This window comes from Cricetulus griseus, assembly GCF_003668045.3.
Source record: "Cricetulus griseus strain 17A/GY chromosome 1 unlocalized genomic scaffold, alternate assembly CriGri-PICRH-1.0 chr1_1, whole genome shotgun sequence".
Lineage (NCBI taxonomy): Eukaryota > Metazoa > Chordata > Mammalia > Rodentia > Cricetidae > Cricetulus > Cricetulus griseus.
The window spans coordinates 20466168-20490583 of record NW_023276807.1 but is presented as its reverse complement, the minus strand read 5'-3'; positions in this window follow the sequence as shown (position 1 = coordinate 20490583).

Here is a 24416-nt window from a genome sequence, read left to right as displayed (position 1 = left end):
TGGACCCTTAATAAGACCTGGTCCTCTGAATATGATGGAGAATAAAATAGAAACTACACTTGAAATCACTGGTGTAGAAAAGATCCTTTTGAACAAGACCCTGACAGCTTAGGCTTTGAGACCAACAATTGATAAAGACTAAAAACCTTCTGTGCAGCAAAGGATGCCACCATTCAAGTGCAGAGACAGCCTACTCAATGGGGGAAATATTTACTAGCTATACAATTGGCAAATGTTAGTATCTAGAATATATAAAGAACTTAAAAAATGGGTATCTAGAAACAAACCATCAAATTAAAGATTGGAACAAAATACTAGAATTCTCTAAAGATATTATGCAAATGATTAAGAAATATTTTAAAATACTTCTATAACTTTAACCATCATGGAATTGTAAATCAAAGTACTTTGAAATTTCATTTTAACCCACTAACACCTGCTAAGATAAACAAAACAGATGACCCCTTTGGCGGATATGGTCAGTGGTGGGGAAAATGGAATGATTATTACTACTGGTTGGAGAAAAAACTGGGGCAGTCATTATTGAAATCAGTGTGGAAGCTCCTCAAAAAGCTAGAAATACATCTACCAATTTGATGAAATGGTAGTCCACTTGAGCAAATGACTCTTAACCCTACTAAAGAGATACTTGCCCATACTTGTTCATTATGCTCTATTCACAATAGTCAGTATATAAAAATAATACAGATATTTATTAATTGATGACATATTGATAATAAAAGTGTGGTACATTTATACAATGGAGTATTATTAAGTTAAGAAAAAGGAAAGCATGGAATTCATTGGAAAATGACATAGCCATAAATAATCATCCTAAATGAGGTAACCCAGGGACATATAGACAAATATTAGATCTTTTCTCTCATATGTGATTGTTAGCTTTGAATCTTTAGATACGTGTGTTTTATGTGGAACACTTGGAGGTTAGTGAACTACTAATCAGTCATCAATGGGGGTCTTTCAGTGGATGGTAGATAAAGTTCAGTTGTATAAACTGTTAGAGGGAAACAATGAAACAGGAAGGATTTCTTGGGTAGTGGATGCAAGGGTAGGGTAGAGGAGGGAATAATGGGAGGGATAATAGACAATAAAGGCCTTTTGAAAAAGACATATGGAAACCTACTACTGTATATACACACTAAACATGTATATATTCATATTCATATACATTTAAATATACAGTAAGAATTTAAATGGAGTTAGTCTATTACGGGTAAAAGTAATGCCTCTACTAGATATCACATGAAAACTCCAATAGAAGGAATGAGTTACTTGTGTAGGAGTTGTTAGCTAGTGAAGTCCCACAGACACCAAACATTACAGGATACTCTCAGTGATCTTGGTTACTTTTCAGAACTTGATGGAAATAAGATATTGTGGAAGACATCACTTTCTATAATATTCATTGTAGAATAATATATAAAACTGGGACTGATCAGGAAGCTCCACTACTATTGGCTAGCTTGTATTGTGTTATACAAATAATAGGAAAAGTCATTATCAATGTCACTTAGCTTCAAATCATGTGAGTCATAATATATATTCTGGCAAGACATGGCCCCTGACAAAATAGTATCACAAATTTCATAAAAGTTACCAAGCATTTTCTGATTGGATATAAGACTGGCTTCATGTGATAGAACCCATGCATAGAACTGTTATCAGGGCCAAGAACATGTGACTGCATGGATCATAGGCCCTAGGAAAGAATCTAGCACTATTACTCTTCCAAGTAGACAGAACTGCAAAATGACTTCTTACTGTTCTACTCACAGGTTAGGACATCTCTCAACCCTCAAGCTTTACTAGCTTCTTATGGGAATTAGCACAGAAATTTTCAAATGGTACTGATAATAAGATTTTGCAGAAATCTCAGCCTTAAATAGGGTATATATTTCACACCCTTCCCTGCAAGTCTTAGGTATCACGGAAGATGAGGGGGACTGAAAGAGTGTATGAATCAGAGATAATAGTTGCATTTACAATCTCACAGTTACTATGATAGCATGTAAAAGACCTGCACAAGCTCATGCCAGACAAAAATCCTCCCATCATAGATCAGGAAAGATGGGCATGAAGTCCCACCCCTCTCTGAGGAAATATTGGCAATTGATAGCTGTTTGCAAAGGAGAGTCAGTCTTTAGCGCTGTGAACTGTTAGCTATACCACTCCTCAGAACAGGCTCCACATCCAAGAACATGAGGAGCCCAAACAGGACTCAGTGAATTTTAAAAGATCAACAAAATAAAACAAAAGAGAGAAGGAAATTTGATTGGTAGTGTGGTAGTGGGGAATCTGAAAGGAGTTTGGGGTGAGAGATGAATACTATCCAAATAGATTGCATGAAATTCTCAAAAGAATTAATAAAATTTTATTATGTACACCAATTCCACTTTTAATAACCTGTTGACTTTTGATGTGTTGCAATTTGAGGAGTTAAGTTATTAAGTACGTATTTTAATTTAGTTGTTTCATTATTATTATTAACAAATGGAACTAATGATTTTGAAAACAATGTCACTTCAAATATCATTTGGGAGCTACAGAATTACTAATTGTGCACAATCTCATTACAGTGAGATGAATGTACTTTTCTGTAATATATTTACTTTTCTTAGATATAGAAATTTAGCTGAGAGGACATGACAATACATACAGTTGCATTACATTCCCCCATATATATTCTGAAGACACTGCATTTATCTTCCTTTTAAGATTGAACTGAAGCAGAATATAAATTACTGGTTTGCTCAAGAGTGATCTGACACTGTTTATCATGTGCTGAGTTAAGGAATGACCATAGAGCAAAGAAGTAATACAATGTGGAAGTCAATACTAAACAGTGACATCACCTGGAAACACACATCACCCAGCAATAATCCTCTGAATCAATTCCACCTAGTCATACCACATGAAATCGATAGCATCTAGTGATACCAACTGTACTCAGGACTGATAACTGACATCACTTGAAATCAGTACCACCCAAGGATACATCTTGGGAGACAATCCTACCCACTGATGGTAGTTGGGGTCAGTATCATCCAGTATTACAATCTGGAAGTCAATATTAACTAGGGAAACTTAAGGGAACAGTGTGGTTACCAGAACACAGTACACAAGGAACTTAAGGGGAAGGAGACCTCTAAACACATAAGGAGTGAGACCTTAGACCCCACTCAAACTGCTTCCAAACTATAGGCAGACACATCTGTAAAGAAGGGAAAAGTGGATAGAACTATAGTTCTCTAAAGAGAACCCTAGAGAGAAAAAAATATATAAAACAGTATTCCCATGTATATAAAAACACATTACACAGTTCTTCAATTTTATAATTTAACTTCTTATGTTATCACTTTTAGCTTTTGATTATTTTTAAATGATTTTATTTACTTTTAGATGTTAAGTTTATAATCTGAAATGCATTACTGAAGTTACAATTCATTTTTATATGTTAAAAGGAAAGACTGAGTTGAAAGTACTATTTTAAAATGTGCTCATCCGAAAAAGTTTAGTATTTTAAAGTTCAGATGAAATTGGCATCCTTTATTGACTAACTCTAAAATAATTAGTTATTTAGAGATGAGTTTGAAGACATGTACTACATACTTCTATTAATTAAAAATGCTCAGCAATAAAGCTTGAATAATAAGTAAAATTGATAAGGTAATACATTCAATCTGAGAAATACAATGAGGTTTACAAGACACAAGATTCTAAGAAAGTCAAATTATTTTTCTTTATGTCCTTTTATGACATGAGTGGCAAATGTCACTATTGGGACAAATCTTCAGATAAACTGAACAGTGTACAAGGGTTGTGTGCCATATTCCCTTGCTGCAAAGAAGGGGGTTGTTTGTTAGCTATAAGACAGACTAGTGCATCAGCTTACCTTGTATTTTATTGTGGTGAAGTAATCAGAAATGTGAGCTTTGATCCTGAAACACAAGAACTTACCTTAATTCTGATCTCCCAGTGTGAACTACACAAGATTCCAATCTCTGAAAACAGAACATAGGCTGGAAAGGAAGCAAATAGGAAATACACAGTCGGAAAAAAGAATCAGAATTTTATCCAGCTAGCAAAAGGACTATGAAAATACTGTGCTTTGGAAACTTTGTGATCACCAGAGGAATGCTCAAATTCACTTATCGTTTTATAATTTGCTTTGCATGCTATGTTTTGCTATTTCATGCCTCTCCATTTTCATATAAAATCTGTTATTATATTTATTTTTCTACACTTTAAAGATTGAGGTGAATATAGAGAGATAATTGTTTTCTTGGGATTTTGGGTAAAACTTACTTTCCTAAATGATGCTATTGTCAATACTCAAGATAGGAAGAGTTCCCCTTTTTGATTCAGTACAGCTATTTTTAGGTTTCGAATTGTGGGGCTTATATAGTGTGGCCATGTCAGTTAAAATAAAGTCACCCTAATTAAAACTGCTTCCAAGAGCTTTTGTAATATTTTAAATTGTTTGATATTGTCAGTGCTGCATTCATCTTCTATACTTGTCTAAAGGAATTTGTTATTTAATCCAGTAGCTTCAGAAATTGCAATGAAAAGATAATTGGGCCATTCATAGTTGTTGAAGGCAAAACCATTTGGATTTGTTTCGATTGTGCTAGTCATGGTTGCTTACTGTTTCTCTGGATTTAGCAATGTAAATGTGGGCTTTATATGCTATATTTTTGTGGTTATTATTTGAATCTAGGAATAATTAAAAACTAATGTTTTATTTGTGTCCCTACTGAGTCAATGTCAGTATTACTTTGAATAGCAAAGGAAACAAGGGGCATCATCTCTAACTGATTTATTACTTCCTTGGGTGTTGCCAGAATTTTCCAACTTAATCTAGAAACAGAGCAGACAGGAGAAATGTGTGCTTTTGATCTACATCATCTGTTCTGTTAGGATCTGATTCCAATTTTTAAAAAAGGTAATTGGAAATGGATGAGCTGAACAGAAATATCATCAAAGGCACATCTAGCCATTTTAATTCATTTATTTCTGTATTTAATAATGACTCTATTACAGGTGGCAAGCATTTTATCAAAACTTTCAGTAGGAAAATAATGTTTTCACTGTCACAAAGTCACAATACTAGTTCTTCTATACAAAGAGTTTCCTGCATATTTCTTTTCAGACACTAATGGTGTTGCTAGCGAATGTGGTGTCATTTTGTGCAATATTAACAGTAAAGTTGGTCACAGTCCTGATTTTTAACACTGATTCATTAATACTAGTGTCCTTGAATAAAGGATAAGGTTGTGTGTGATTAATATTTTAAGTTATTGAGGAAATACTTTTGCTTTTTGAAAGAGGCATAAACAATACTATCATGTTTTGAATTCCCCTGAAGAAATACTGTATGAAGACTTCAACACTATTATTAATTATAGTAATAAATGGGAAGGAGAAAACAGTCCACCAGGACCTCTATAATATTAACAGAAAAAGTCACCTTTAAAGGAATTCCTGGCCACTTTTCCTCCTTGTTTTCTGAATGTTAGAACTAGCAGCCTTTTGCATTCCACTTATCCACATGAAAAAGAAATTCTGGAAAATAAATTATATTCAGAGATATTAATTAGTTATTCACTAATTATGTTACTTACAAAACAAAGAATGCTATTTGAGTCTGATTAAAACTGTTTTCTTGAATCTTATCTAAGTACAAGAATTCCTTCTCCTGGGACGGGCTTTTATTCTAATAGACTTGAATCAACTATAAAGCCCTTTGCAACTAGAACTTGAAATTATTGTCAAAAGTTTGAGAGAGACTGTGTTTAATTACATCACCTGTTCTTAGACCTTAAATACAAAGGTCTGTGATCTACAAGAGGTTCCTTGTAGAATAATTGTATACTATCAGAAGTTCAATAAAATTAGACAGTGTGTTCTACTATAGCAATATTTTTCATAGTTAATGATGCCGTCACCGAAATGCCCTTTGGATTTTGATATTCATTTTAGGTTGGGTTACATATTATATTCAAAGGTGTAATGGATTTACGAAATTATGTATAGAGAAAGGAAAGTGCAAGTCTGAATTCTTAACCCAAAGAAGAGTTCAATCTTCATCTTCATCCGAGACACAAAAAATTGACTTTCCTATCTTTCAAAGAACAGAGGCATCCCCACCCTCCTCCTCATATATAAAATGTGATCATGTGGTTAAACAAAACACAGGGCTGCCGTGACAAGTAATATGAGACTCATACCACTTAATCTGACATTGACCTTTACCACATACAATCTCTGCCCTAACATGTCTGCAGAGCAAATTACTGATTTTGCTTTGTACGTACATGCTGGCTGGCATTTGTTACAAACTGTCTTAGATACTACATTAATGCACATAAAAAGATTTTCAGCTTCTTTTTTTAAACTTTGTGTGTCCATGTGGGCATTTGTGTGTGTGTGTGTGTGTGTGTGTGTGTGTGTGTGTGTGTGTGTGTGTGTGTGTGTGTGTATACATGTTCCTATAGGTGTACATATATGTAAATGTGTGTGCGATGTAAGTGACAGTCTGAAATCATTTACAAGAATCATTCTTCAGGATCCAATCATCTCATGCTTAAGGCAAAGAGTATCTCTTTGCCCTGGGCTCTAGCCCTGGGAGTTTGCCTGACTTCTCCCCGGTGTACTGGGTCTTTGAGCACAAGCCATTATAAGCAACCTTTTCCTGTGGGTTCTGGGGATCAGGTGCATGTCCTCTTACTTCTAAGCACTTTATTAAAGGAATGAGCTATTGTCTTAAGCCAGGCATTCTTTCTTTTTTCCAGTTTTGTTTCTCAATAGTTTTTTTCTAATTTGGTACTTTAAACTGTCTCTTTAATATTAGGATAGCATAACCTGGGTATAGTTAACTGGAACACCTCTGTGAAAAGCAAGTGCTATATCATGTTGCCTAATGTAGTCCTTTGATGAAATCTTCCCTTCCTGATAAACATGTCTGTTAACATAAAGATAAAAATGCCATCAATTACCCATATTTAAAATTTAAATATTCAAAAAGAAAGTTGTTTAAATCACTGTGATGCTCTCTTGCCAGAGCTATCTGCCTACATCTATTTGATGCAGTTTAAGACATATTTTAAGAGCAAGTATTGAGTTACAATGTGGTGGTCTGTGGGGCCTGCCATTTCAACTCCCTTTTAGAGTTTATGTAGCTCAATAAAGTAATCCCAATGAATACCCAGGGAACTAAGACACTAGGCAGTATTTCCAAGGATTTTAAACGACTTCATTTTCTTTTCTCTAAGAAAAATGTAAAACACCCAGCTTTCCCCTTAATCCCACCAGAGACTTGATCCTGCATTGTAGGAAGAATGAGAATAATTTTCTCATTTTATTCCATTTTTTTGTCCTTCTTAGATTAACTGTTTGCTATGAATCTGTGGTAAATTCCTCCTTGTTGAACACTGCAAATATGCTTAAAGATATTTACTTATTTGATAAAAGTTACATCATTGTGACATTTGTATCAATTTTTATCAATAAAAAATTAATAGGAAACACTAACTTTAATATTTGAAATAATTTAAACTAATAATATTAGTGGCTATATGAATGCATGCACATTACAGATTTATACATGTATTTGGCCTTCAGTACATAGATTTTAACAAATAGAAAATATTATAAATGATACTCCACAAATAGCATATATGTGTATATACATTCTGTGACTTAATATAGCTGTTTAATCTATATAGTACATTTAAATATATTCATGATTCAAAGGCATATTCTGTGTTTTAAGACTATTCTTTTATGTTTGTTTGTTTTTTCTCCATTTTTATTTAAATTAGAAACAAAATTGTTTTACATGTCAATCCCAGTTCCCTCTCTCTCCTCGCCTCCCCTGACCCCCCCCCAAGAAACCCTACCTATGCCATACCCTTTCTGCTCAACCAGGGAGGGTGAGGCCTTCCATAGGGAGTCTTCGGAGTCTGTCATATCCTTTGGGATAGGGCCTAGGCCCTCCTCCACGTGTCTAGGCTCATGGAGTATCCCTCTATGTTTAATGGCCTCCTAAAGTTCATTCCTATGCTAGGGATATTGTGATATATGTGCTTTTGTCTTCATGGATGTCTGTGTAGCATTTGTGTCTCAGCAGAGGTCAAAAGAAGGTGGCAGATACCATGAGATTGGAGTAACAAATGGTTGTGTGCTTGCTTGTGGGCGCTGGGACTCAAACACTGGTCTTCTAGAAAAAAAGTAAGCCATTCTCCTGTACTATGTTCTATGTATTAAAAAAGAGGCAATTATCATATAGCAATATAAAGAAGTTTCTAAATTCACAATGTTTATATATAATCTATTTTCCTTGAAATATAATTTCCTAGCCTTTTGGGTAAAATCATGTGTACTGTTTATAGCAACAGCCCATTCATTTGTTGTGTTCTTTTGTTACTCAGTTTCTTTACTCTATGCTTTGTGTTGCTTTATTTTCTCATTCATATGTTGAAATCCTAAGACAAATAAACTGGAATTTGGAGGTGGAGCTTTTGCTGTCTATTTAGGCCATAAGGATAGAACGCTTACAAACAGAATTACTATATTAATGTGGCAGTTTGAATGAGAAATGTTCACCATAAGCTTGTGTCTTTGAACATTTGGCAAACTGTTGGTGGCATTGTTTGGGTAGGGAGTGGAACCTTAGGAAGTTAGAGACTAATAGGAGTATATCACTAGGGGGCTGGATTTTGAGTGTTTGTAGTCTTGCCTAACTCCCTATTCCCTCCTTTCTCTCTCTCTCTCTCTCTGTCTCTCTCTCCCTCCCTCCCTCCCTCCCCTCCCTCTCCTCCCTCCCTCCCTCCCTCCCTCTCTCTCTCTCTCTCTCTCTCTCTCTCTCTCTCTCTCTCTCTCTCTCTCTCTCTCCTTCTCCCCCCACTTTGTGCTTATGATTAAGGGTGTGGACTCTTATCCTCCTGCTCTGTATTGCATCCTTGCCTATTGCCATGTTCCTAGCCATGATGAATGTCACCTCTCTGGAACAATAGGTCAAAGTAAACTCCGTCTTCTACAAGCTGCCTTCGTCATGTTATTTTGTCACAGTGACAGAATAGTAACTAACACACTTAAGGAATGCAAATGGAACACAGAAAAGATTCATTTACAAGTGGAAAACTTAGCAGGCTGCCACGTAATACCCAGAATGAATGTCATCATGAAGAACATTGTTGTATATTATTAGTTTAAGATGTGTTACATCATTTATGCTGTGGAATATTTGTTTAATGATGTAAAGATGTGTTACATTCTTTCATGTTGCATTTGTTTAGTTCTGCAAAACTGTGTTACTTTGCTGCTAAACACCTGATTGGTCTAATAAAGAGCTGAATGTCCAATAGCTAGGCAGGAAAGGGAGATAGGTGGGGCTGTCAGGCAGAAGGAATAAATAGGAGGAGAAATCTAGGCTCAAGAAAAGAAAGAGAAAAAGGAAAAAAAGAGAAGGACATCAGGGGTCAACTACCCAGCCACACAGCAAGACACAGAGTGAGAAGGAAAGAAAGATATACAGAATAAAGAAAGGTAAAAACCCTAGTGGAAAAACATAGTTAAAGAGCAACAGGATAATGTAAGTTAGAAAAGCTGGCTAGAAACAAGCCAAGCTAAGGCCACATTCTATTTGGGAACTGGGTGGCGAGCCCCTAAATGTTAAAAAAATCAGCTATAGAACATTACCATGCTGGTGACCTAATCTTAGATTTTCCTCCTCTAAAGCTTTAAAGAATAAATATTTGGTTCTTTTCCCACCTATACTATGTTTTATGATAAACATCAAACTGTTAATGATACCTTGCCTTATGATTTTATCATATACCTAGCCAATGTGAAGACACTTTGATTTATTTAATTAAAAAATCAAATATACTTTTATTCTGCTTAATTATTTATTTATTGTGAATGGTATATATGTGTGCATGGGTGAGCATGCTGCACACATGTAGAAGTGGCTCAAAGAACAACTTATAGGAGTTAACTCTTTCCTTCAACCCTTTGAGTGCAAAGATTGATCTCAGGTTTATAGGCTTGGCAGCCAGTATATTATCTGATAACTGGTTACCAGCCCAACTTGGAGGTTCTACTGTATCAAAATAAAGCTCCTATTGATGGAACATGACTATCAGGTTTTATTTAAGAAACATCGAAAGAAAGGACTCTAAAATTATGTAGTGGCCTGACGTTTAAGTTTCTATGACAACCACAATTTTATACATACATACATTTTACACACACACACACACACACACACACACACACACACACACACCACACCTACCTACCTGTCATTCCAGAAAGCATTAACTGAGTAGGGAAGACACATCCTGAGTGTGAGTAGCACCAGCTCACTTCCTGGGGACTCAGACTGTATAAAAAAGTAAAAAAAAGAGAAGGTGAGAAGAGTCCTAACATTTGTCTTTCTCTGCTTCCCAAATGGGGACCCAGTGAGATCAGCTGCTCATGCTCTCATGATCAGGATTTTTCTTCAGTGATGGACTAGATTCCTTTGACCTGTGAGGCAAAATATACCTTTCCCTAGGTAAGCTGCTTTTGTGTCATGTATCTGGTCCTGGTGACAATAAGATCAACCACTGTGCTGGTTGGTTCTGGCAACATAAACCTCAACATATCTGGGAAGAGAGAATTTTAATTGAGACAATGTCTCCACCAGATTGCCTGTAGGCAAGTCTATATGACATTTTCTTCATTAATGGTTGATGGGGAAGGGCTTAGTCATTTGCTGGGACAGGAGAGCGAGCTGAGCAACCATGGAGGGGCAAATCAGTAAGCAGAGCTCCTTCATGGCTATTGCTTCAGTTCCTATCTTGAGTTTCTGCTTTTACTTCCCTTAGTGAGGGACTGGTACTTGAACTATAAGATGAAAAAAAAAAAAAAAAGATTCCTTCCCTGACTTGTGATTGGTTATTGTGTTTTATTGTGGAAGCCCTACGACACTAACTGAGGCCCTTCACAGGTGCTTAAATATGAAAGGTTATTTTGAGGCAGAAAGACTTCTAGTCTTTCCGTCCTTTTTTTTTTTTTTTTTTTTTTTTTTTTTTTTTTTGAGTTGGTACCCTTGTGCCATTAGCTCACCAGGCCAGCAGTATGTTGCCACACTTCTAAGAACATTTAAGAACATGAACTCCACTTGGGTTTTTTTTTTTTTTTATCTTGAATCTTCCCACTGAAGTATGAAGTGTTAATATTCTACTCCTTTAATTTATTTTATGTTTTTTGATAGTTTATTATTTTCTGAAACTACATGGCTCATAAACATACCTCCTGCTACACAATTAGTCTTTACAATTGTAGGTGTTGTGTTTTAGCTCCCACAGTACCCTCAGTGCCTCAGCGGAGGCCTGGCTAATTAAGTCAGTGATAGATGCTTTGTCAAATAAGTTCATCTATGAAGAGGATATTATGTAAAGCAATGGAATATTCCAAATGTTTAATGATTAATCTGACTCTCTTCGTGCTTTTGGGCTGGCGAATTTCAGTCTTTTTCTAAAACTTTTATGAAGTCAGGCTTGCTCTCTGGTGGCTGCTTTGCTGTCTTCCTTTGGAACTTAAAGGCAATGTGGAAAGAATCCTGCAGTGGTGGCGGGGCGGGGGGGGGGGAGGCTCACTGGTGTTGGTAAGAGGAAAAGTACAAACCTCTTGCCACATTGTTATCTCTGCTTATCTTTCCTGGATGGACTGTGCTACCCAAATTTGAACAATCAATTATTTATAAACCATACTTGATTGCCATGGCTACAGTCCATCTGTAGGGTATGTGCAATGACTGCCTGTCTCTACCAGTTTTGGAACTTTCAAATTAAAATAAAATTGCTAAAAGTTGAAGTGGAGAAAGGAAGTTTTCACTAATACTTTTTCCTGTTGGCTTGCAGTCTACAGTATATATAGATTTCCACAAGGTATAAATGTCTTTGTAGAAAACATTTTTATTCTCTCTCTCTCTGTCTGCCTGTATGTGTGTGTGTGTGTGTGTGTGAGAGAGAGTTGTGTGTGTGTGTGTGTGTGTGTGTGTGTGTGTGTGAGTGTGTGTATGTGAGTGTGTGTGTGTGTGTGTGTGTGCGTGTGTGTGTGTGCGCGTGCACGCGCACGTGCGTATGTGTTTGTGTTTAAATAGACCACAACAAGTGTGTGGAGGTCAGGGACAGCTTGTAGGTGTTAGTTTTTTTCTTCTTCTGCTGTCTGGGTTGTTGGTCTTGGCATTAAGTACCTTTACTTGCTGACATTACTGGGCCAGTCTAGGTTTTGAATTTTAATGTAATTCCCTGAGACCCCTGTTTCGACATTAGCATAGTGTTTTCAAAGCACAGGATCGGTATGATGATCTTGTTATCTCAAAACTTGAGAGGCATTGCAGGAAGATCAGGAATTCAAAGCCAGTCTCAGATGCATGGAAGTTTCCAGAGCAACATGGAGTATGCAAAATTGTCTCAAGGAAAAAATAGACACATACAAAATATAATGTATAGTCTAAAGTCATGAAAAAATATAATTTCTACAACACATTTACTGAAAAAATGATGCAATCATGCATGGCTTTTGTTATGCCAACAGAAATCTCTTTTGAACTTGCATAGGCATGAATGCATATATTTGCTTTCTCATGGTGTGCATATGCTTTTCAATGGTGAGAATATACTTTATGAAACATTCAAAGAGTGGTACCTTCTATAATTTGACATATTCAACTTTAGAACTAATTTCTTTTTTACTTATAACATCAAATGAAGTCATTCCTGGAAGGCCAAAAGTAAATATCATGCAGATCTTTTATAGAAGTTATTGCAAAAATTTTTGCTTTATCCATGTACGTAAGAAGTGGTTAAGAAAATTACTTCTAAGAAAACATCAACCAGAAAATGCTAGTGCTGTCTTCTCTTCAGTGCTCAAAGCCCAGATGGCTATTACTACAGACACTGTGGTTAACCTGAATTGTGAAGACAGGTGTGTCCATTATTTCATGCTTAACGCTGTCTGTAAAATTCTCTAATTTTCTAACTTCGTGTATATTCCAGAACTTATTTGCTGTGTTTCAGCATAATTTCATTCTCTCAATGCCATGACAGGGGAGTTCTTTTTGTTTATTCAAGGCCCAGTGGCACTTTAGCTTTTTACTTTGTCTGCAGGTGTTGCCTCCCAGAGCCAATCACTGAAATACTGCAGTGCAATAGATGTTTGTATTGGCAGCTACCCTATCCTTCTGTAATTAGACATTACAAATAGTTGATTTCAGATTTTTTTTCCCCAAAGCAACCTGACATTTGTCTCTCAATTCATGGTTACCTTCGCCATTCTAATTCTGTCTTTTCATTTCCTAATGTCAATATACAGCTTATCTGGCCAGTATGATTCATTTAAATTCGCATTTTGATGTTCTTGCCAGTCAAAATTCTACTTTTTCTCAATGTTGTTTATTTCCTCCATTTTATAATTATTCAGTAATTTTCACAACCAAAATATTGCCTCTTACCATAATAACCATAGTTTTCCAAAGCAGCAAGACTAATCTTAACTTTTTTACCTGCTCTCCTAAGTTACTGAAAAGTGTACACAAAGCACTGCCATTTGGTCATAAATTAATGTACTCAAGAAAGGAAGAGGAATATTGTAAAACATAATTAATGCCATTAATAAAAAATACTATTTGTTCAATAAGTACAATTGTGTGTGCAATTTTAGTTTTTGCACAATTACATCCCCAGCTTTATTATTATCAATTCTGCTTTAAAATTCTTGACATATGCCACTAGTCAACGCTTTATGAGGGACCAGTGGTCTTCCTTTAGGAAAATGAAGTGTACTAATATACAAAAAATTAATAGTTTTAAATGATATCACGATATGAATTAAACTTGGAATGCTTTTATTGTGCATCAATTATAATACTAGTCAATAGTACTTAAAATGCTCTTATGATGATCTTTGAAAGGAATTCTCTTTTCTTTCTTGAATCTTTCTCATTGTTTTGGTATCTGATTATTTTCTACTTTGAGATGTGTAGGCATCTTTATGTGTCTCATTAATCTCCAAATAGAACAGTTTTTGTGTGTATGTGTGTATTTGTCTGTATGTCTATATATCAGTGCACGTGTATGTATGTGTGTCTATGTGTGTGCATGTGTGTGTATGGATATACATATGCTTCCATATACTGCCCTCATTTTACACAGAATATATAAATTTCTTCTGGATGGTTGCTTTAAATATTTTTCCATATTTTAAACTAACTTTGATCACCTTTAAAATTCCCACTATGAGCTCTAATTTAAAAATGGTCAAGTAAGTTTGTATCAATTTATTTTCCTTTAACTGCTTCATGTTAAATTTAAGAGAACTGACAATTTTTTGTTCTTATTTTGGCTTAGAAAAATGGTAATGGATGTTTTGGAATTTTAAGTTAGGAAGCATATCTGTGCTGTATAATTTAAGGAAAGATTTGTGCCAAAATCATAATCTTTTTTAGCTGAGATGCCTTGAGATATCTCTTATAGTCTATAGTACAGATAAACATAATGTTATATTTCATTAATATAGATGGGAAATATATTGTCCATATTTCCATAAGAGAGATTCTATTATGATATAAACTCACATAATTTTAAATTTTAATGTGAAAGAGGTTTCTTAGATATAACATTATGGTTGGAACAAAAGCCAGGAGGAGAACTGGTGTTATGTCAGGTAGTGACGTGTCAACCTTGAACTTCACAAGTTTATATATATTTTAGTCATCATTGTCTTCATTAATAATATTTTGTTGTGCAGGTTCAGGCATTGTTTGTGTTGGAGATTAGAGATTAATAAGAAAGTCTAGAGCATTTTAGTGCAATTTGGAGAAACACCTTAGTTTTTGTCTAAATCCTTTGGAAAATTTTACTTTATGTAGGTTTACACAATATTGAATATAATTTAATACTTGTCATATAACCGCAGTGTATTCAGTTAACTATACAGCTTCATGTCTATATTATTTACTTTCACATAGGTATGACCAGAATATCTTGGAGAATAAGTTTAAATAAAGCTATTTCATCTTAGTTTGTCAGAACATTCAGGACATAATTAAGAGCTTTATTAGTGTAGGTCTTAGAAGTGTTCAATACAAATACTGAAGCATATGAAAAAATAGACTGTTCACCTCAAGATAGATTGAGGTGGGGGTAAAGGGTAAAGGCACAAGGGACCATACGTAACCTTATGATGATGTTCCCAGTGATCTATTTCTTGTCTTACCTTTAAAGGACCCACAACCACAAACTGTCCCAACAGCATCACTATTGATGTTTAAGCATTTAGCACATGAACATCTCTATCTCTATCTCTGTCTCTGTCTCTTTCTCTGTCTTTGTTTCTCTCTCTCTCTCTCTCTCTCTCTCTCTCTCTCTCTCTCTCTCTCTCTGTGTGTGTGTGTGTGTGTGTGTGTCTGTCTGTCTGTCTATCTGTCTGTCTGTATAGGGTAGCAGGGCATTTTATATTGAAATCATAGCACTGCTGATTTCACACAGAATGCTTTATTCCCAAGTTTTCTAAAAGCATTGAACACATGGAAAGTGAGGGGATAAACTGACCTATAGAGACACAGATAGATGTTTTCTTGGATAGATGAGTCTCTTAAAGAGACCCAGTGAGACATGAATGTCCATGTTACTAACTGAACAAAATCTGTCAGAGGACATAGTTGGAATGAAGCAGGATATAGTTAAGGATGAGTCATGAGGACAAGACCCCAGAAAAGTTCATTACAATGTGTAAGAAGGAGTGGCTTTTGGGATAGCAAGTTTCCATTGTTTCTTAGGTGGCAGTGGAGGAGGAGATCATTTCATCTCTCTGGTTCCAGCTATTTCTTTGGTTGTTATTGTTAGGGCTGGTTTATTTTATAATCCCAGAATAAATTTAATTCATTTCAATTCCAAGCTTATGTCCTTGTCCCACTATGATTTGCCTGTTAGTGGTAATGGGTGTTAACTGCTCTTCAGTCAGTCCTCCTTTGGTGGTGACACTACCTTTCTGCACACATTACCATACTTCTAGATTCAGGTGATCTACTTCATGCACAATAGTATGATGTGGAAAGTAAGGAGAGAGCAGTCTGTAAATGTCTGGGGTGTAACTATCCTATGTGGGATAAATCTCATGAAATTGATGTTTAGATATTTCATCTGTAGATTTACACTGGAGGCAATTCCAAGGTGCAGCATTTTGATTTCTGGGATTTAAAAAAAAATTACCCCAATCACCTAGACACCCAGATTACTTGGGATCTCTTTTAGTATCCACTCTTTCTGACAACAATAGGCTTACTAATTAGATCTCCAAGGTCTCTTCATGGATTGAGCTTCCTCTTTCCTGGTAAATGTGGTTATGGCTCTTCAACTAGAGTTCATTTACTATGAGTATCACATCCTTTGTATTCACAGACCACGCCTCCCTTTCCTGTCTGTTAGCTATTCTGAAAGAATATGAAGCTATTCTTATCTTTTTAGTATTGTTTTAATTTTGGTAGAAGTATAAGAAGAAAACTGAGTGAATATTGGTGCCTATTTAGCATCTTATTGAATACATTTTGTAAAATTTTCTATTTTTTGTACTACTTAGTTATCAGTTTCTTTTATTTAGTGAAAGCCTACAAGCAAATTACACTTACATGACAAAATTATGAAATATACCTTTATAATTTACTTGTAAGACCTATTAGCATTTGTATTAAAATAAAATGGAATATAATTTAATTCATAATTTATGTGCACCAATCAATCCATCTGAAAAGACACTTTTGAAGGTCCTTAGTACAATCTTGTTTATTTCTACAAAAGATTATTTTAAAATATTGATAGATTAGTCCTGCTGAATTAAAATACTACTGAAATGGGTAGCAAATCAATGTTGCAAATTCACTCTGTTTTTATGTGTTTGTTTATGTAGTTGCACACATTAAAGGAAAACTTATTTATAATATACTTGAAAAAAGGAATACAAACAAATAGACTGTGATACTCATTGGACTGAATTTCTGTAGATTTCTATTTTTATATTGTTAGTTTTTATTAATTAAAAATTATTCTTTTCTCCCAACTGCAGTTTCCTCTCCCTCTTCCCCCTCTCATCGCACCCCATCCACTCTGTCTCCTCTCCCTTCAGAAAAGGGCAGCCCTCTCTGGGATGTCAACCAAACATGGCATGTCAAGTTGCAGTAAGACTGGGCACCTCCCCTCCTATTATGGCTGGTTGAGGCATCCTGGTAAGAGGAACAGGGTCCCAAGAGCAGGCAAAAGAGTAACAGATAGCCAGTACTCCTAATGTTATGAATCCCAGAGGAATTATAATGTTATTTTTATTTTAAGCAGATGGAACTATTTGATTCTTTTTATTTCTGACTTATTTACTTTGTAAGATTTATAAAGCTGTATAATTAAGACTGAATAATTTAAATAGTTATATGTTAACCAGTCTACTTTGGAACCCATGGAAGCAATATAAAATGCATGTAATTAGAAGAAATTGAAGTTTTTATAATCATTGCTTCTAAGTGACCTTAAGGAAATGTTTTTTTCTATTTCTGTATTCTGAAGACACAAACTGCTTAGTTCTGTTATTTTGCAAGAGTTTATAAATTGACTCAAGCTATCACATACATTTTAAAATGTCAAAGCATCTTGAACACAATTTCTTTATTTCCATAGCATAGCATTCTGAAGCTCTAAACACACTATTATTGTTTTGAGACAATGCAAGACAAGATGAAATTAACACCACTTTATCAACAAACATTCACAGACCCAAAGCAAACTTGCTAAACTTCAAATGTTTCATGTGTAAAAAAAGCTTTCCTAAAGATGAAATATAAAGCCAACTGTAATATACACAAGCATGTCCATAATTTTTTTTTGATTTTTTGAGACAGGGTTTCTCTGTGTAGCTTTGGAGCCTATCCTGGCACTTGCTCTGGAGACCAGGCTGGCCTTGAACTCACAGAGATATGCCTGCCTCTGCCTCCCGAGTGCTAGGATTAAAGGCATGCACCACCAACGCCTGGCTAAGCATATCCATATTATTCTAAAATGCTTTAAAACTTTAAAATGCTTTAAAATTCATTTTGAGTTGTAATCAGAAAAGAAATATGTGTGTAGAAATGTGGTTTTGTAAGGTTTTCATCTATGAGTACATACAATCAAGGAAGCCTAACAGATTATAAAAGAAAAATATTGAAATAGATATTCTAGTAAAAAATGTATACAACCAATAAATAAGGTCACTAGGTTAAGTGTAAGGCTACAAAAGCAGAGACTGCCTTTATTTTTTTTCAAGGAAATAAGCAAAACAATTAAGAGGACACTGAACTCATTCTGGATTCCTTTTAAGATATTAATGAAGACACCAATTATGAGAATTAGATATGCCCAGATCTTACATAGTTTAATACCTATCATAACTTCCCCCAGTAATCTCGTAAAAATAATTTGACAAACAAACTTACAAGCAATGATTTGTATCCAAAGAATAAAGAATATGTTATTGTCTTATAATCCAACTGGTTATTTTAATGAAACCTTGCAACTGACGATTAATAAATAAGTGGTTTTCAACCATGGAAGTAATCTTTGCACTGAAGTGCAAGGTGGCACTAATTTTTCAGAAACTAAAATCAATTTGAGGAGGGAAGCTATTGGGTAATTGCTTGAATAAAGTTCCCATGTCTGACTCTGAAAAGCAAAGTTGGATTAAAAACATAACTACAGGTGTGTGTTACTTAAATGAACTTACAACTGATTTAATGCACCCACATACTTGCATGTTGGAGTATGTAAACAAGGAAATTAATTTGGCATTTGTGAGGTAGAGAGAGTGGTATTTAAGATAATGTTACAACTAGAAATGTACAGAGAGAGATGAGAGGCTTTGGGACCCTCAGTTTGAAGTGTGATGTCTTCATGTAACTCCTCTCAAAGATCAGGAATCTATGCAAAAGAGGAGACAGAAAAACTAAAGAGCAGGAGGAAAGGGATGACTCCAAGGAAACAGTGTCTTCTAGACTCAACAAGACTCATGAGCTCACACAAAAACAGAATTCAGGCTGTGGCAGTATGCACAAAACTTACATATGTGCAAGACAGATGGGGTCCTAGTACTGAGAGGGTGAAGTGAACATAAGATATCACCCCTGTCTAAGAGCTAATCTTTATGTATCATAGCTCCCTTAAGTAATTATACACAGATAATACTAACTACTTCCAAGGAATCTGTGACAGACAACATTAAGTTATGGTTTTTGCATGTTTGTTTGTTTTTGATTTTTTTAAGTTTTTTTTTCTTAAATTGTGAAGCTAATTGGGAGCTTCTGTTGTATGGGCCTGTTCTCTACTCACAAATTACAGAAGTTTTAAAAAGTTAATAATAATAAACATACATAGATAACACTAAAAATTCTGTAACATTATCTTTTCTATTTTTTCTACCTTTAAATATATTTAAATTTTAAACATATTTTGATCATGTTTTCCCCTCTCATGACTTTTCCCCTTTCCTCTCTGCCTCTGTACTCACCCAACTTTGTTTTCTCTTATCCCCCCAAAATACAAAAATGAAAATCAAAACAAGGAAGAAACCAAGACAGACAGAAAGAAATGCCCAAAGAAAATGAATCAAAAAGTCAATCACCCTACCCACACAGAGTCTGCTTTGTGTTGACTACCTATTCCTGGGCATGTGGCCTGTCCTGAAGTGTGGTTGGTATACATTAGTGAAATTTACATTGGAGAAAACTGATTGTCCCTTTCCCAGCATGTATCAGTTGTGAGGAGTGGGGCACTGTGTTCACTTCCCTTTCCTAGCTACATGCAACAAATGTTCACAAAGACCAGAGTAAAGGACGTTAGTAAAGCTTGTTCATGATAGAAAAGAATCTGTCTGAACATATTCCGCAGAAGTCTTAGTGTGATCTGTGTGTAGTTACTTAATGGAGTTATAATATTTAAAAAATGAAGTGAAGCACTTCATCTGAAGAATTAAACCTAAAGAGATGCAACAGGAAAATGATGTTGGGGAGATACAAACAGCACAGAAGAGATACACGCGAAAAGGCAGCTAGGGCCTGGATCATGTTTAGTAAGCAGTGTTGTTTTCTGAAGCATATGTTTAGGCCCTAGTACCTGTTTTGTCTGTCATTCATTGTCTTTGTCGTTAGATTGCTTTTAAAAATAACAACCGTGCCTTATAATAATAAACTGCATGATTCATGGAACTTATAGCATATGGAGAGTTGGTAGTCTTTGCTGTTTGATTATCCCCAGAAAGGTGTATGAAAAAAGAAAAATAGGATTGTGCTTGTCTAAGTAAAGATGCCTTGACAATGTCGTTTTCATAGCCCAGGTTTGTGGAAGGTATTTGGGATGATGCCTGTTTCTGTTTCTGCCTATATTTAAGCTTTCTCTATAACTTTCCCATGTATACTTATGCTCTTCTCCTGCATCAAAATGTATTCTATTGAGAGCGAGAGAGAGTGAGAGTGAGTGAGAGAGCAAGAGACAGAGAGAGAGAGAGAGAGAGAGAGAGAGAGAGAGAGAGAGGGAGAGAGAGAAGAGGTTATTCCTGATTCTGTAGACTTCTTCATTCTGCACCCCCATCTGATAATTAGCATCTTCCCATATACACCTCCAGTCTCAACTATCTGTTATGCTGCCTCGGTGTTTTATCCTAAATTACTAGTCCTTTATGCAAACATATGTTCAGCCCTGAGTCACTGGTATCGATCAGTATGCATCATCCAGCCATTTGTCTCCAGCTTCTATAAAGTCTGACGTCATTGTAGGCTTTTATTTTCTAAGTTGTCATGACAGTTTTTGCTTATTAAGGAAAGAGTAGTTCTAAAGATCCAAGGTGATTTTATGACACATTTTGCTACCTGTGGCTCTTTCCAGGAGAATTGTTTTCATTATCACAGTAGTAATTTCTGTCTATGAGAAGAAAATGTGCACTTTAAAGAATGAAATAGAATTTAGAAAACTTGCTTCTATGTATATAATGGCATGTGTACAAGTGCAGATATGTACTGACAAAGGTAACTATTTTTCTCAAATTCTTTATCCAATTCTTTTTTTTTTTTTTTTTTTTTTTTTTTTTGGTTTTTCGAGACAGGGTTTCTCTGTGTAGCTTTGGCTTTGGAGCCTATCCTGGCACTCGCTCTGGAGACCAGGCTGGCCTCGAAATCACAGAGATCCACCTGCCTCTGCCTCCCGAGTGCTGGGATTAAAGGCGTGGGCCACCAACACCCGGCTCCAATTCAAATTTTGTTACCACTCAAAAATATACTTTTCAAGATAGAGTATAATTGAAAGTATCAATTTGTCAGATTTAAAGTGTAGAATTAAATAAAAATTTAATGTTTGGTTGTCTCTTGGAAGGCTGTTCGTTTTAGTGAGAGACAGAAAGGAAGTGGATCAGAAGGGGAAGAGAGGTGGAGAGGAACTGAGAGGAGTATTGATAGGGAAACTGTAATCAGGATATATTGTTTGAGAGGAGAGTCTATTTTCATTGAAAAGAAAAGAAGAATATATAAAACCATGAAAATGAAGAAATTCTTTTCAGATCACTGAAGATTGTCAAATACAAATTCTGCTAACATAAGAATGATTACACAAATTATTAATGTTGCTTAGGAATGAAAATATTAACTGTTTTCTAAATGTGCATTTGCCATATAGGGGCATTTATTTTTATCTTCTTTTCTGTTTTTTTAAATTTAAATTAGAAACAAGATTGTTTTACATGTCAATCCCTTCTCCCTCTCCCTCCCCTCACCCTCATCCCCTCCTAACTCACCCCAACCTACCCCCCACCCCAGCCACCCTCCACTCCCCAGGCAGGGTAGGGACCTCAACGGGGGCTCCACAAAGTCCACCACATCATCCTGGGCTGGGCCTAGGCCCTTCCCCATGTGTCCAGGGCAAGAGTGCATCCCTTCACTTTGGATGGACTCTCAAAGTCCCTTCTTACACCAGGGAAAAATACTAATCCACTACCAGTGGCCTCCTAGAGTGCAGAGACCTCCTCATTGACATCCACGTTCAGGGGTCTGGGTCAGTTCTGTTCTGGCCTCCCAGACAGCATCTGGGGTCGATGTGCTCCCCCTTGTTCAGGCCAGCTGTTTCTGTGGATTTCTCCAATCTGGTACCGACCCCTTTGATCTTCATTCTTCTCTCTCTCTCTGCAACTAAGTTCCAGAGTTCAGTTCAGTGTGTATCTGTGGATGTCTGCCTCTGCTTCTATCAGCCACTGGATAAGGGCTCTAGGATGGCATAAAAAGTAGTCATCAATCTCATTTTAGGGGAAGGGCGTTTAGGTTATCCTCTCCACCAGTGCCTGGATTGTCAGTTCATGTCATCCTTATAGATCTCTGTAAGTCTCCCTAGCGCCAGATCTCTCCTTGGACTTATAATGGCTCCCTCTAATATGGTATCTCTCATCCTGCTCTCCTCTATTCTTCCCCCAACTCAATATTTCTGCTCCTCCATTTCCTCCTCTCCTCTCCTCTTCTCCTGCTCTCATTCTGGCAGCTCCCCTCCCCTATCCTCAGGCTCCCAATTGTCTCAGGAGTTCATACCATTTCCCATTCCTGGGGTCCATGCATTTATCCCCTAGAGTACTTCATGTTTTCTAATTTCTTTGGTGAAGATGATTGTAGGCTGGTAATCCTTTACTCTATGCTAAAATTCATATATTAGTGAGTACGTACCATGTTTGTCTTTTTGTGACTGGGTTACCTCACTCAGGATGGTTTCTTATAGTTCCATCCATTTGCCTGCGAATTTCAAGATTCCATTGCTTTTTTCTGCTGAGTAGTACTCCATTGTATAAATGTACCACATTTTCTCTATCCATTCTTCATTTGAGGGGCATTTAGGTTGCTTCCAGGTTCTGGCTATTACAAACAATGCTGCTATGAACATGGTTGAACATATGTCCTTTTTGTATGAATGTGCATTATTTGGGTATATTCCCAAGAGAGGTATTGCTGGATCTTAAAGTAGATTGATTCCCATTTTTCTGAGCAACTGCCATACTGATTTCCAAAGTGGTCTTACCAGTTTACACTCCCACCAGCAATGGAGGAGTGTTCCTTTTTCTCCACATCCTCTCCAGCATAGGTTGTCATTGGTATTTTTGATTTTAGCCATTCTGACAGGTGTGAGGTGGTATCTCAGAGTTGTTTTGAGTTGCATTTCTCTGATGGCCAATGATTTTGAACACTTTCTTAAGTGTCTTTCAGCCATTTCAGATTCCTCTGTTGAGAATTCTCTATTTAGTTCTGCACCCCACTTTTTAATTTCATTGTTTGTTGTTTTGGTGGCTATCTTCTTGAGTTCATTGTACATTTTGGAAATCAGCCCTCTGTCCGATGTGTGGTTGGTGAAGATTTTTTCCCCATCTGTGGGCTGTCGTCTTGTGTTACCGACTATGTCCTTTGCCTTACAGAAGCTTCTCAGTTTCAGGAGGTCCCATTTATCAATTGAAGTTCTCAATGTCTGTGCTACTGGTGTAATGTTCAGGAAGGGGTCTCCTGTGCCTATTTGTTCAAGAGTATCTCCCACTTTCTCTTCTAGAAGATTCAGTGTGGCTGGATTTATGGAGAGATCTTTGATCCATTTGCACTTAAGTTTTGTGCATGGTGACAGATATGCATCTATCTGCAATCTTCAGCATGTCCGAATCCAATTGTGCCAGCACCATTTGTTGAAGGTGCTGTCTTTCTTCCATAGTATAGATTTAGCATCTTTGTCAAAAATAAGGTGTTCATAGGTGTGTGGGTTAATATCAGGGTTTTCAATTAACATTAGCCCTATGAGCACTTCAGCTATGTGTTGCAACTACTGTCAAGGTGATAAAATCTTTTAGAAGTTGTTAGCTTAGCAGACTGCTATTTTCCACCAACCCCAAAGCTAAGAATGTCATACAGTAACATCTGAGGCCTGTAGGAGAGAATTTTGTGGAAATGGCCTATCTGTTTTTTAACAAACATAATTTTTAAAATACCTTGATTTATGGCTTTCTATGTTCTGCTAGTATAAAAACTTCACAAAACTGCCTCCATATTGAAACATGGATTTCAATGTGAATCCTTGGTCCCAGTCCATGGTCACTGAAATTTAGCTTAGGAATAATCACCTAGTCCCTTTGATGTGAGAGCTGTGTGTTTTTACACCAAGTGTCTAACTATATCGTCCTTGGATTCTAGAATCTTTGCCTCAGTTTCCTGAGTGCTGGGATTGTGGGCATGCAACACCATGCCTGGCTTTATTAATATCTAAACATTTTCAATATTGGTAAATATTTAGTGTAGTTGATTTCTTTGGTAAAAGTAGCAGTGT